This window comes from Lates calcarifer, linkage group LG16_LG22 (assembly GCF_001640805.2).
Source record: "Lates calcarifer isolate ASB-BC8 linkage group LG16_LG22, TLL_Latcal_v3, whole genome shotgun sequence".
Taxonomy (NCBI): Eukaryota; Metazoa; Chordata; class Actinopteri; family Centropomidae; genus Lates; species Lates calcarifer.
Genome location: NC_066848.1, coordinates 16,696,269 through 16,709,577, shown reverse-complemented (window position 1 = coordinate 16,709,577; position 13,309 = coordinate 16,696,269). Strand labels below are relative to the sequence as shown.

Here is a 13,309-nt window from a genome sequence, read left to right as displayed (position 1 = left end):
CTTCCTCTCATACACAGAATTGAATGAAATTATTCATCTCAAATGCCATGAAAATCATATAAATTAACTTGATTCTGTATAGTATTATTGGCAGTATTTTGCCTAAATATTGGATTCTTTTTGGTTTATTATTCAGCTGCTGTTGCCCTGGAACATCCAGACCTCTCTTGATACATATTAATACTCAAAATAATTTTCTATAAAGTAGGCGATGAGTACAAGGACAGATTTAGCAAAGAAAATATTTGAAGACAATTTCAATGGTCTGTTTTTACCACATGTAATTGGGTGTTTTTTGAGCAGTTAATGGAAGTGAAATGTTTGCTTCATAGGTTAAAATCATGAACATTTAAGTAAATGTCACAAATGAGTAATGATATCTTTATATCTATTTATTAATATGCTGCTGTCTGCCAAAAACACTATAACACACAAGAAATAATTTTGTAAGAGGTTGCTTTTGAGAAATTTTGCATTTTAAAGATTTCATTTTAAAAACTTCATTTGTTCTTTTGTGAAGTTTTTTCTGTGTTTGAGCCACAGAGGAATATACCAGTGTGATGTTTTGTTGATTTTTGTGTGTTCAGACAAGCTAGAGGTGCGATACAGACTGGATAGCAGCAAGGATGCAGAAATCCTAAGGAGCAAAGTGAGGAACCTCGCCAACGGACAGCTACATACCGTTACCATCAACAGACTGGCAGACGCTGCCTCTGTGCAGGTAAGACACAAATGCACCCAAGAGACTGCACTATTTTATTCAGTCAATAATAAAGCCTGAGTCTACCTGGTGTTCTTAACAGCCACTTTGTCAGTCAACTTCAGCAACCAGCAGGAGAAACAAGAATAAGACAGCTGCAGGAAACACTCATAGATAATAAAGCATGAGCTGCAGTGGAACCTCTCAAAGAAATTTTTTATACGTTCAAAGATAGTACTTTCTCCGGTGGCTCAGTTGGATTCCCCATAAATTAAAGTTAATTTTGGGGCACCTGATTGAAAGACATAATCTCTGTTTAGGCATAACCACACTGATGATACTTCCAAATCACAGATGAAATTTTCACTCACTGCATTCATGACTTCTTAAAAACAAATATCAGAGAGCAGGACACTGTAACATCCAACTAATTCTAATCTTAGGTCCTGGTAGTATGATAACTAGAATTTCTACCCATCACAGCGTGTTGAATCCCTTTGTGTTATATTGTTGGTTTTTCAGGCTTAGCTCATGTAATCATGAGGAAAGAAAAATCACAACAACTAAAGCATGGTTCTTTGTACATTTCTACCATTTTCTGTTGTGTCATCAGTTGTATATTTTGAGGTGTTTAGCTACCAATAAGTAAAACTTTTCTTTCAGATTGACCAGAACACCAAAGAGGACTTCAACCTGACATCTGATGTAGAATTCAGTGGTATCACGTTGCTGGTTCTTGGAAGAGTGCACAGTAAGTGAGACAGTTGACATACATCCAGACATAGATGTGAGAAAAGTGACATTTTTTTTTAGCTTTAAAAAATTAAATAACTGGCATCACAGCTCAGCACATTACTTGACTCATTATGAATTCATTTACTTTTGGTGGTATAAATCTTTACATGAAAAGACTGACAGCCAGCTGTCAGCAACAAGTCAAACTATTATTAAACTAAATTTCACAAACACAAGCACAAAGCTGCTATTTAACATACAGGATTTCATACAGTACATAATGCAAGATTGCTTCATGTACAGATAAATGCCACAAGGATTCAACATGTTGCTGAACACAGGAGTAATATTAAGGACAACAACATTATATACAGCAACAGAATTCCCCTGCTGGTATCCCTGCCAACTCAGCAAGAAGGTTGTTTGCTCCTCTGATTGTACACAGCATGTACACAACAACTTTCCAAACTTTCTAGACAGGGTATTCATACTGCTAGATTTATAAAAGCCATAATCCCTTTGAGGGTGTTCCTGTGGGAGGTCATGGATGCTTTGACATTGCAGTACTGTTTGTTCTGGAAAGCTGTAGCAGTACAGTGTACAGTGCCTCTGTAGTTCCATATGGGTTTGTCGCAGTATTGAACAATAAAGTTTGGCTATATTCCTCAGGTTGCACTGATACAGATCAGATGTGTAACAGAGACATGGCAACACTGTAATTTACTTTGTCATGACCTAGTTATGTTCATTGTGCCCTCAGAGACAGATTAAGGAATAGGTTGTTGATAAGATGAGAGGCTGTGGGACTTCCTGACCCAGGTGTAGCACCACCACTGCAAACCCACTATAAAAAGTAATGCTCATCCTTTAGCATGTTTTGATTGAACCAATGATGGGAGGGTTTTTAGGTAAAATCAGACTGGTGCAAAATGTTTCATGTAATACAGGGAAAGTGTATGTGATCTCCACTGGAAATCCAAAGATCTTAAGGCCAAATCAATGCTCTCTCGCTCTCTCTCTCTCTCTCTCTCTCTCTCTCTCTCTCTCTCTCTCTCGCTCTCTCTCTTTCTCTCCAGACTCTGGTGAGTTGGATCCAGAACTGGCTCGGATCGCATCTCTGGGTTTCACAGGCTGCCTGTCTGCTGTCCTCTTTAACTCCATCAGCCCTCTGAAAGCTGCTCTGCTCCACCCAGACACCAGCCCTGTCACTGTTATCGGCCCACTGGCCCAGTCCATTTGTGGCTCCACTTCAGCCAATCCCTATGCAGCAGAAACCACGCATCACCTATCAGGTCAAAGGAAGATTTTGTCATTTTCTTTACTGGCATTGTCAACATCTTAGAACCCATTTACACTTGTCATTTCAAGTGTTTCATTTCCAGGAAAGTAACAGACTACTTTACATTTTGACACACACAATATATGCACCAAATATAGAAAGGCTGTAAGGAGGGGTATGTTTGGAGTTTGGAGGTATATTTGCTGGACTGAAGCCTCTCTCAGCTGTGATGGGTGCAGCTTGTTCCACCTAATTCTATCTATCTAATCTAACTTTCTGATTTAGTAAGTGAGAAGATAGAGGCTTCATAATGTCTCTTCAGAAACTTTTGGGTGACTTCATTAACACAATAGGTTCATAATGCAGTTACAAGTCTACTGTTAGTGCACCCACTTTCTCAGGGGGCTAAAATTAATAAATATTATTGAGGCTATCATAGGCAGAACTGTCCAGCCATCTGTGCAGGTGATAACTCTCAAACTTCATGATGGGACCTTTGGGTTCCTGATAATGTAATGACACTGGGTTAACAGCCATTAGATGAGGCAGTTGATTCAGTCCAGGAAAGAGTTTCCATTACTATATCTTTCCCCTGTGGTCAGTCATACAGATAACAGTGAGATGTACTGTGATATCCCATATGCCTTATCTGCTCTGACTGATGGTATGATTCCTGTTTCCCTCCACATTTTCTGTGTTGAGCATCTCTTTTGCAGTACCTCCATTTCTATTCTTCATGTCCCCGATGACCTCCCTGCTCCTTTTATTCTCATCTGTTCAACTTCACTTCCTCTATTTGTTTCTTATCACTCTTTTTATTCCCCAGTGATCCTTCCTCTACTCATGTCCTCCTACCTTTCCTTTCTCACTGCACTTTTTTTTTCTGTTTCTCCTGTCTATTTTCTCCGTCTCTCTGTGCTGCAGGCCACTCTGGATCAGTGGGAACTGGTCAGCCTCTAGTTAATGCCATCAGGAGTGACTCAGCTCTAATTGGAGGTACTGCAACAGCAACATGTTTCACTGTCACACTGCCATTATCATCCATTATGGGACAGAAATTGCCAGCAAAGCAAGCAGGGAAGATGTGCTCTACAGGAGTTTAAGATACAGTTGAAAACTTCACATTCTTTTATTTTCTTTTACACCTGTGTCTTTTTCTACACCTCAGAAGAACTGGCAGTGAAATACACTGAGTTGCATGCAGTGTAAATGAAAGCCTGAAAAAACCCCATAAGAGTGAAACAGCGTGGCTATGTCTGAGTACACAAAGGAAAACACAACTGTTTGTAATATACTGAAAGTACAATGACTGACCATTTTTTAAATTTGCTAACATTGGTGCAGAGACCTTCCTAATAGCCGAAACTGCCCCAGGGAGCCTGGAGAAAATAAGCAGACTGCACCACTAATGATGGAGCAAAAGCAATTTAGTGTTTTCTCATGCCTGTTTGGCCACTTAGCAGTTGCTTTGTAAGGAGTTTTATTTCATAATGTTTTGTCTCTAATTTGGTTCTTTAGCTTATTAAGTCACAGAGCATTGTAATGTGCTACCTGCATGTTAAAATATTAAAATTTTAAATGTACCAGAACTCACATATACAGCTACACTTCACACACACATTTTTTGAGCTTACATCAGACCCTGTCCTCAGCGTTGTCATTAATAAGTGCAGTTGTTGAACTGATCATCTGCCAGGTCGTCTTTTTTTTCACTTCTCTCTCCGTACAATAATGAAGTGAAGTCATACAAATCAATTGAAAACACAAAATGCTGACAGTTGATATGGCCTCAATCCCGATACAGTGGGAGTCTCCAAATTCTCCTCCATGAAGTTGTGAATTTTTAGTTGAAACTTTTTAACTTGAGGGTAAAATGAATGCAGCAACGTATAGAGAAATCCTGGAGGAAAATCTGCTGCCGTCAATATGAGAGTATTTATTTTCCAGCAATACAGTGACTCAGAAGTTTAGCCAAAGCTACACTGACATTTATTCAAAATAAAGTAGAGTTCTCTAACATAGATCTGTGAGTAAGGAAGTCCGACATTCTCTCCTCCAAGCTGCTTTAACTTTTGCCATTTCTCTGCTTTACAGGTGTGATAGCGGTGGTGATCTTCGTGACTGTGTCTGCATTAGCCATAACGGCCCGATTCCTCTACAGGAGGAAAGGGATGTGTCAGAGTCAAGAAATAAAAACAGTAAAACCTGAAGACAGCCCAGAGCTGCCGTTCAGCAGCCAGACCAGCTCACACAATGGTCCAAGTGAAAACCAGAAGGAATATTTTATTTAGGTGGAGGCCTGACCTGCTGCTGACCTGGCAGCAGGTGTTGGAGCTGAGGAGACAGAAAGAGACAGTGATGCCTTGTCAAGCCTCAGTGCTTTACCCTAAAAACTGAGCCTGAGCGGTGGCTCAACAAGACAGGAAGATACAAACAAAACTCTTGTTCTGTCTTCTTCTCTTTGTTTTGTTTTGTTTTTGTTTCTGTGGTTGTATTTTTGTAAAGACTGTATATAGATGCACAAAAACAAAGTATTGAATTTATAATGTGTCAATACTGTCAGTCGAACAATTGTAAATATCTAATGATGCAAATCTTAAAATTATGACTTTATATCAGTCTTTCTTCTGTTCTATTGAGATGTTTGAAATTACTAAATGAGAAAGTGCATTTTTCATGGAGTTGGTATGAAAGTTAGGGGTGTGGGATGATTTAAATGCATTTTCTTACATGTATAATGAATGTTTGCTGTTTTAAGTGAGTGAGCCATATATTCATGTCAGAGAGAGATTCAATTTTCACTTTGTTTTTCCCCTTTTTTGTTGCCATTATTGCTGTTTTTGTTATTTTCTTTCTTTTTTATACCTACTTGAAGGAACTGTGGGAAATCAAAATGTATCTGTTCACATTGAACATTTCTCATTTTTTTCTGAAAGTCTTTGTGTTTTGCTCACCATGCTTCTCTGTGAGTTACAGCTTGAAAGCAGAACTTTGCTTTGGTTTCTTCTTTGTGGCTTGCTTGCCTTCAACTCTCAGTGTGATTCTGAAGAGTAAAGGTAGTGAGACAGATAGAGTTACTGTGGACCATAAAATATTCCAGCTGTGAAAGTGAGAAGAAAATCTTGTTGCATCAGTATTTCATGGAAAGTGGTCATATTCATTAAGATATTATAAGACACAAAGCAGTTGATAAAAATGAATCAGTTTCAGCCTGATGTGACAGTTCTTTCTGCTAGAGGCTGATTGACGCTGCAGCAGCTTTACACAGCGTGGGCTGTTGTTGTTTTGAGGAGTCAGTTTCAGGTTTTGTGAGGCAGAGGTTTGGTTTCTCTTCTGGCGCTGCATCACCTCTTGAGTTATGACAACACAATGATCTTTACAGTACTGGAGTGTTACTGTAATGTCAAAGAGTTTGAGTGATCTGCTGTCAGATTTCCATTTGTACAGATATTTTAGTAACAAACACAGTTCTGTTCAGTGACAATAAAATGATTGATCTTTTTTGTGGAGTGGTTTCATCTTTCCTTTTAGCTGAATTACAATCATGTATTTTTGTCTGTGTGAAATGGTACAAAGTAGAGCTGGATCAATGAACATGAGATTCTGAGTTCAATCAATGCACACCTTTTAACCCGCACAAAAAGCAGCATCATTTGAGGTTTAGAAACCTAATGTCTGAATCAATTATTTCTCTCTTAAATGAAGCTGAGACAAAAAATGTAATTAACATAAATTTACATTTGTGAACGTTCTCTTTAAAAGTTGCTAGCGGATGGATCTTTTCTTCACCATGTGGCATTTCTGATGGATATTAATATGCAGCTGTCTGCAGAGAGGAGATAACTTCTGCTGTCTGCTGCTTTGTGGAGCGTTCAGGTGCTGGAGATGTCAAGCTAATTCCTGTCAAAGGCCCACCTAGTCTCTCTCCAAGCTGAAACGATAACATACGGACACAGAGCTTTGATATGTGATGGGGGCCTCCCACCTCCTGCCATCCGCCCCTCTTTACACCCACACATCCACCAGGACTCTGATGATCCAGATGACAGCAGCTGGGTGGTTGTCAGCAGGTATTATTTACAGAGAGGAACGCATCCGTGCATCTAATAACACCTCATTAGGGAGAACGACAAGAGGACTTATTGTAGTAACACAGGCTGCAGCACCAAGAGAGGAAAACAATTCAGATAAGTCAAGATCATCTTCACCTCAGTTAGTGAAGATAATTTTATAAGTATTATGTTCCTCTAAGAAAACCTGGGTTACATGACAGTGAGCCACCATAAGTCCTAATACTGAAATTAGAGTATAATGGGAAAAGTGTCACTAAGAATGTGAGCTTCATTTGTTAAAATAAATTGTACTCATTATAAGGCAATGAAACAGACATGCACAGATTCTCTGAGGAGCAGGGCTGAAAACAGGCACCAGCACTGCAACTGCAGGGTAAGGGTAAGAATTACGTTTACATTTAATTAGAATCAGCTAATTAAGCTGGATAATGGCCCTTATTAGTTTGCATAATGCCAGTTATGGTAGTGACTATAAACTATAGTCTAAATATTCAATATTACCATAACACACTGTCAATAATACCACTATAGTGATACATTGATTTAATTTATAGTGGTAATTTTATCCTTAGCTCTCATCATAAACCTGTCCAGTAGCAACAGGGTTAAAATGCATACAGGAGTGTGTCTGAACTCATACAGAATATGAAGAAATAATTGTAGCGAGAACTGTAAGACTTTCTGCATGTATCATCTGAATTCTGCCTTTTGGCACAAATTTTCAGTGGGTTTGTGAATCTGCTTTTCGCATTACAATGAACCAGCAAAAACTCCTGTGGAAAACAAAAATGGCCGACCACTTCGCCTTGATGTAAATGAGTTCTCTTAATCAAAGAGTGCCTGCTGGTTTATTGTCATGACTGTTTAAAGGGTTTGCTTTAGTATCAGTTGGGGAGAGTGTTTAAAGTTTTTTTTCTGTGTGCATGTGATGGCTGGTTAACTAAAGCTTCATTTTAGCCATATTAAGACTACCACTGTTTTGTTTTGATATCTACAGGCAGTTCAAACATTTACTTAATGACTCATGATCCTAAGTTAAGTTAAAGCAGCAAGACTGTATGACTGAACAGTGTACCTGCAGATGGTTGTCTGTATGAGAGAAGGAGTTCATCATAAGTATTGGCTTGCAGCCAGGCTCAGGGTGAAAGACCTAGATAAAGGTTAATACTAAGGGTTAATAAAGGTTAATAATGACCTGAGTAAGCCAGGTCAAGCTTGGGGAGGAAATTTGAGGACTACACAGGACTGAAGATTTAAGGTTTAATTTACTCTGAGGTCACAATAAAATGGCACTTGAGCTAACAACAGAGGAAGAGGGAATAGAGGGCACTTTGGCTTTGACCCTTTGGCAAAAACAAAGCATGGAAGTATCCTGTTAATGCACTGGTCAAATAAATATTTTAAAAATGGCACTCAGATGATGACAAAAAGCTAAAAGCTAAATACTTTCCTTTAAAAAGTTTGCAGACAAATGCATCACACAGCCTGCACAAAACCACAACTGAATTCCATTCATTTTGCTCAGTCAATGCAGGTGTCAAGCTTTAACAATAAACAAAAGCTGCTGCATTTAATAAAGATGTGATGAACAGAAAAGGAGGTGGAGAGCTTTTGTGATGTCCTGATCTCCTACAAAACACTGTGTGGTCTGGACAATTAACAGCCGCCTGCTATATCTGATTAAATATCTCATGGGAGCACAGCACCATGAACAGAAAGTCACCTGATCATAAACAACAGCACAGACCTCTGGCTTTGTACCGCCTGTGCATCCATCATAATCATGCAGGCAAATGCATCCAGAATATGAATGTGATATTTATTGATGTTAAAAGACTTTTCAGCTGTGTGCTGCGGCTGCTGGCTGTGTCACATTCAAGATTCTGCTGCCCCCGTTGTCAGCTGGCCACCTCTGTTAAAAAGCCTCACTGACACCATGTAGACCACCTCCGATTGCACACTGACATTGCAGTCGTCAGGGGTCAACAGCGCACAGGCAAAACTCCCATGGAGTCAAATTTGGCTCATGACAACTCTTTTTTGGCTGCATGGAAAAAGAGACAGTGGCTGTGAGACTTGCCACATGACACCAGAATCACTGTGAGTGTTGCCCCATTTCACAGTTTCAGCTGTCATCATTTGAGACTTTGCTTTTCATACAACTTTATTCAAAGCAAGACAGCCACACAATAGTTAACCACCTACACCATGCCAGAGAGCACAGCATGGCTGTCAACCCTGGCTCCCTTCCCCGTTTCCTCTCATCTCACATTCTCCATGGTGTGATGGCAACACAGCAGCAGTGGCAGAGATGATACACACACAGTATCCCACTGACACCTGATCCTCATATTAAATAATGGCGTCAATATCACCACTGTGTGGTCTCCTCAGAGGTGCTTTGCATTTAGCGAACAACTCAACTGTGTTTAGTACATGGAATTCGAAAGCCAGTATCAGTATGGGCCACCACCATTTTGATCTGACCACAGTTCTTTTCACCAATTTGCTGCTTTTACCTCCATTTTTTGTTGTTGTTGTTTTTACATCACCATCTTTGAGGCATCAGGTAGCATATTGGAATTAGCCTACAAACATTTAGTTATTGATCCACACTTTTTCAATTCTTTCCAAACTCTTGCAGGTGTGGTCCATTTTATAAAAGATAATTCACTGTGCTGCTGCTGCAACCAAATTCAGAGAACACATTCACATATCAACAAAGCAGTCTCGAAAGTTCGTGAGAATGGGACACACAGACGGACTGTGCAGAGACAAAAAAAGAATTCAGCTGTGCAATTCATTGCCTGCAGGTGGCACGAGTATAAAACTTGCATATCTAAATTGCTCTAACTTGCTACATTTGTTTGTTTTCTCACCAAACATTGAGGCAGACTGAAATGGAGCTGCTGCTCCTGCATCTAGATGATGTGTATTGGGACTCCCGTTCTGTCCGGTTCCACTCGGCTTCAGTTCTTTCTCACGCCATGATGCTTTTAAAATGGGCATTCTTATTCAGGGTTAATTTAAATGGCCCCTCTGAAAGAACTGTGGCTTAAATGGTCCCAAACTGCCACGGGTCTGCTGGGAATATTTATGAGGTTAATGCAGTTTCACTGACAATATTGGATTCTCAGCTGCCTATGACTGAGATAATACTGAGCTAGTCTGATGAAGAATGAATACACCCAGAGGATGTTGGGCTAATCTGCAATGCCATACTAACAATTTTAGAGGACAGCTTTTAGACTCTCATCTTCAGACTCTCTGAAGATGAGACTGAGTCCATCTCTTTGTGCTTAAAAAGCCCTTTTCTGTTTTCATGCATTAAGTGGATTTGGAGCCTCTCATTAATGGCTGCATTAAAATATTAGTTTCTGACAAACATCCAGTTTCACATTATTTTTCTTTTCTACTGCAGTGGATTGGAGTATTTTAGTAATTTAGAAAAATACTAGTACTGCAGCAAGAAAAGAAGAATAAATAGGCATTATTAGTCTGGGGTCATATCAAAGTGTCATTATCTGTTAGGGGAAGTGTTTTTGATCCGTTGTTCATTATACGAAATTCTAATGTAGTAGACTGGAGTTTTTATTTAAATATTTCTCAAATGCAGAGATGCTCTAGACACAGAAATAAACCTGATGGTGGGGTTAAGATTCATTAGAATTTTCTGGCGTAATCCTGAATCTAAAAGTTAAAGTGGTGGCTTTTTTTTCGTGAACCCAAACTCTAACCCTGCAGGCTGAGGTAGCCTTACAAACATGCCATGTTCAAGTTCCCAGCTCCAGCTCAATTAGGAGAACATTCACCTCACCTGCCTCAACTGACACACCTGGCTTGCATCACCTAATTATCTGAATCCTATAAATACACCCCTCCAGCACAGTGGTTCTTCTTGCTCATTTCCTCACTGTTTTGTGTGATGTGGATTTGCTGCCATGAGTTCTGGATCTGACAATACAAACATACTGAGCACCTTCTGTTGCCATGTTAACTATGGGTTTTTGATTCTTGGTTAACGACACAGTGGCAGTGAACCTTGAATGTTTATTGGGAGGGTTTGATTCCCACTGGTGTGGATATGTTTGCTGTCATTGCAGTATGTTGCTGGTTGATCCTCCTCCCACCACCGCCACTGAGTGATTTCTGAATTAACTAGCATGAACCTCAAAAATCCTTCAAAGGCAGTGATATGTGAATTTGAAGCGGAGGTTTTTGAATTTAGGTTTTGATGAAATCGATACAATAAGGTTAGAAACCATAAGGACACTATGTAACTCAATAATTCATCTGCTCAACTAAAATACTGAGACACTCTCCCAACTCATCATAATCTATTCAGGTTATCACAAAACATGAGGAAATTATAACATTTTATTGCTTGGGTGTTTTAAAACCTACACTGACTCACCTAAGTAAATAAGAAACCTGGAATAGTGAATAGTAACAGCAACATGTTAACTCAAACATTATCTAATTCAGTTTTAACTACTTCATGTGATTTGATTCCTATTGCTTCATAGCACAAAATGGCTACTACATTGTATATCTGATAGATTTGAAAAGGTTGTGTATGGAGCCATTGCATTAGTTTCTTGCCAGGTTTCTCATTTTCCAAGGTCAGGAGATCAGTTCTGACAATGGTGTTGAGAAGCCTCTAGTAAAAGTCAATTTACTTCGATTTGTGAAGTTCAACTTTCAATATAATATGACTGCTGAGGAAAAAAAAAAAAAAAATCAGGGAAAGATAACTTACTGACCTGTGCTATATAAAATCTAGTTTTTCTTTGCATACCAAGCTTTAAAAACAAACAGATCTTGCATATGATTTACCCAAAAGCATCAGACTGACATTTAAAACAGCCATATTTCTTATACGGTTTATACTGTTTCCTATGCTGTTGAACACTGAAAATGTATTAAGTGTTCATTAGTCCTGACCTGCCCTACAGAACCACTAGGCACTCTGCAAGAGGACATTCTATGCACCCAGTAAGATGTAAGAGGAATGTTTAAAGTAATGAATTAAAGATGGAGTTAGGTTTTAGAAGAAATGTGTTTGTGGTTACGTGGGGAATATGAATAATGCATTCACAAATGAATCTGTACATACTGTATCAGCCCATATGAGGTTTTTTTTTTTTTTTTTTTTTAGTTATTCATTTCTTCAGATAGCTCACAGCAGCCCAGCCAACAAAGAAGTTTGATAGCTGCACTTTGGTTTCCCCCACCAGGCTGATTTTGTATTGACTGTGCCTGCTGGTCAGTCTATATGTACATATGTAATGTTTGCACACTACATCAGATAAATCACATTCAGCTGATCAAACTAAAGAAATCTGATTGTTCTGTAACTCAATCATACACATTTGTGTTGTGACTGACCTTCTGCTCTGCGTAGAGTGGTGTGGGGATGACATTTTTGTAATCCAGCCTGGAAGTTAGCATCACTCTGGTTCCCTCGACAAAAAGCTAATGGGGTTTTTTCATTGACTTTTGGATTATTGCAGGAAAATAAGCTCTGTGACCAACAAAAGTTTGATACTTAAATGTTGTGCACAAGATAATCTTCACAAATTAACACCACTTATCGATTTCTGAAGTCTAAATGCAACTGCCAGAAGCAAAAAACCTAATGTTAGGCTATAAATGAACTACACCACCACCACACGTTAGTATTTAAGTATAAACAGAACGAGATGACCTGTAAAGGCGCACTAGTGAGTAGATCAGTTTTCGTGTTAGATATCATGACGTCAACAAAGTCTGTAATCTGTTTGCGACTGCTTTTTTTTTAAAGACACGTAAAAGCTTAAAAAAATCATACGTTTGGTTTTTCTGATGTATTTTATGTCGTAAAATAAAACGTTAAAATGTCTTCTGTTAACCACAGACTTATTTCAGGCATCTAACCAAAAATGCATTGACTTTGGGTCGAGGGGATCAGAAGTAGTAAAATGCTGACGCATTTCTGGGATTTAGGACTCATTCCTGCAGAACTCTGTACAATCATGTGATGATGATGATGATGATAATGCAATATGTCACTCTGTCACCTATACAAACCATCAGTACTCGCCAGAAGAAGCATATTTAGCAATTTATTGGAAAATTGTGTATTGCTATTGCTTGAAAGATAGCTTTTCAGTAACTCAAGAATGGCTGTTTCTTTCCCTTAACTGTAATGCTGCTAATTACATAAACATCTCCCATCTCCACATTTCAAATTGCAATAAATTAAGAGTTAAATGTATATGGTTAAACCTCAATGAAGTACCTCAATTCGTCTGGCATAATGTGGTACTGTAAGGCCATCAAACTTTATTCAAGCTACTCAAGATGGTGCTCCGCCTCCATCACAATCACCACCCACACAAGTGCTTTTCACTGTGAATAATCAGGTTTGGAGTGGTATCTGTGTTCAGATCACATTCTCTATCCATATTTATAGCCATCTACAACTGAGCCAGACCACGTGCTAAAGGTCCTCTCCTCTCCTGTGTAATTATTCAGTCTCAG

The 13,309-nt window shown here is 39.0% G+C and overlaps 1 long non-coding RNA gene and 1 pseudogene across 2 annotated transcripts in view; one reads left to right on the top strand and one right to left on the bottom strand.

The window, feature by feature from the left end:
- LOC108873083 (contactin-associated protein-like 4) overlaps nt 1–6,215 on the top strand; it is a 102,463-nt pseudogene extending 96,248 nt beyond the window's left edge.
- LOC127143424 (uncharacterized) overlaps nt 1–13,309 on the bottom strand; it is a 29,074-nt gene that overhangs the window by 2,323 nt on the left and 13,442 nt on the right. The gene's annotated exons all lie outside the window — the stretch shown is intronic.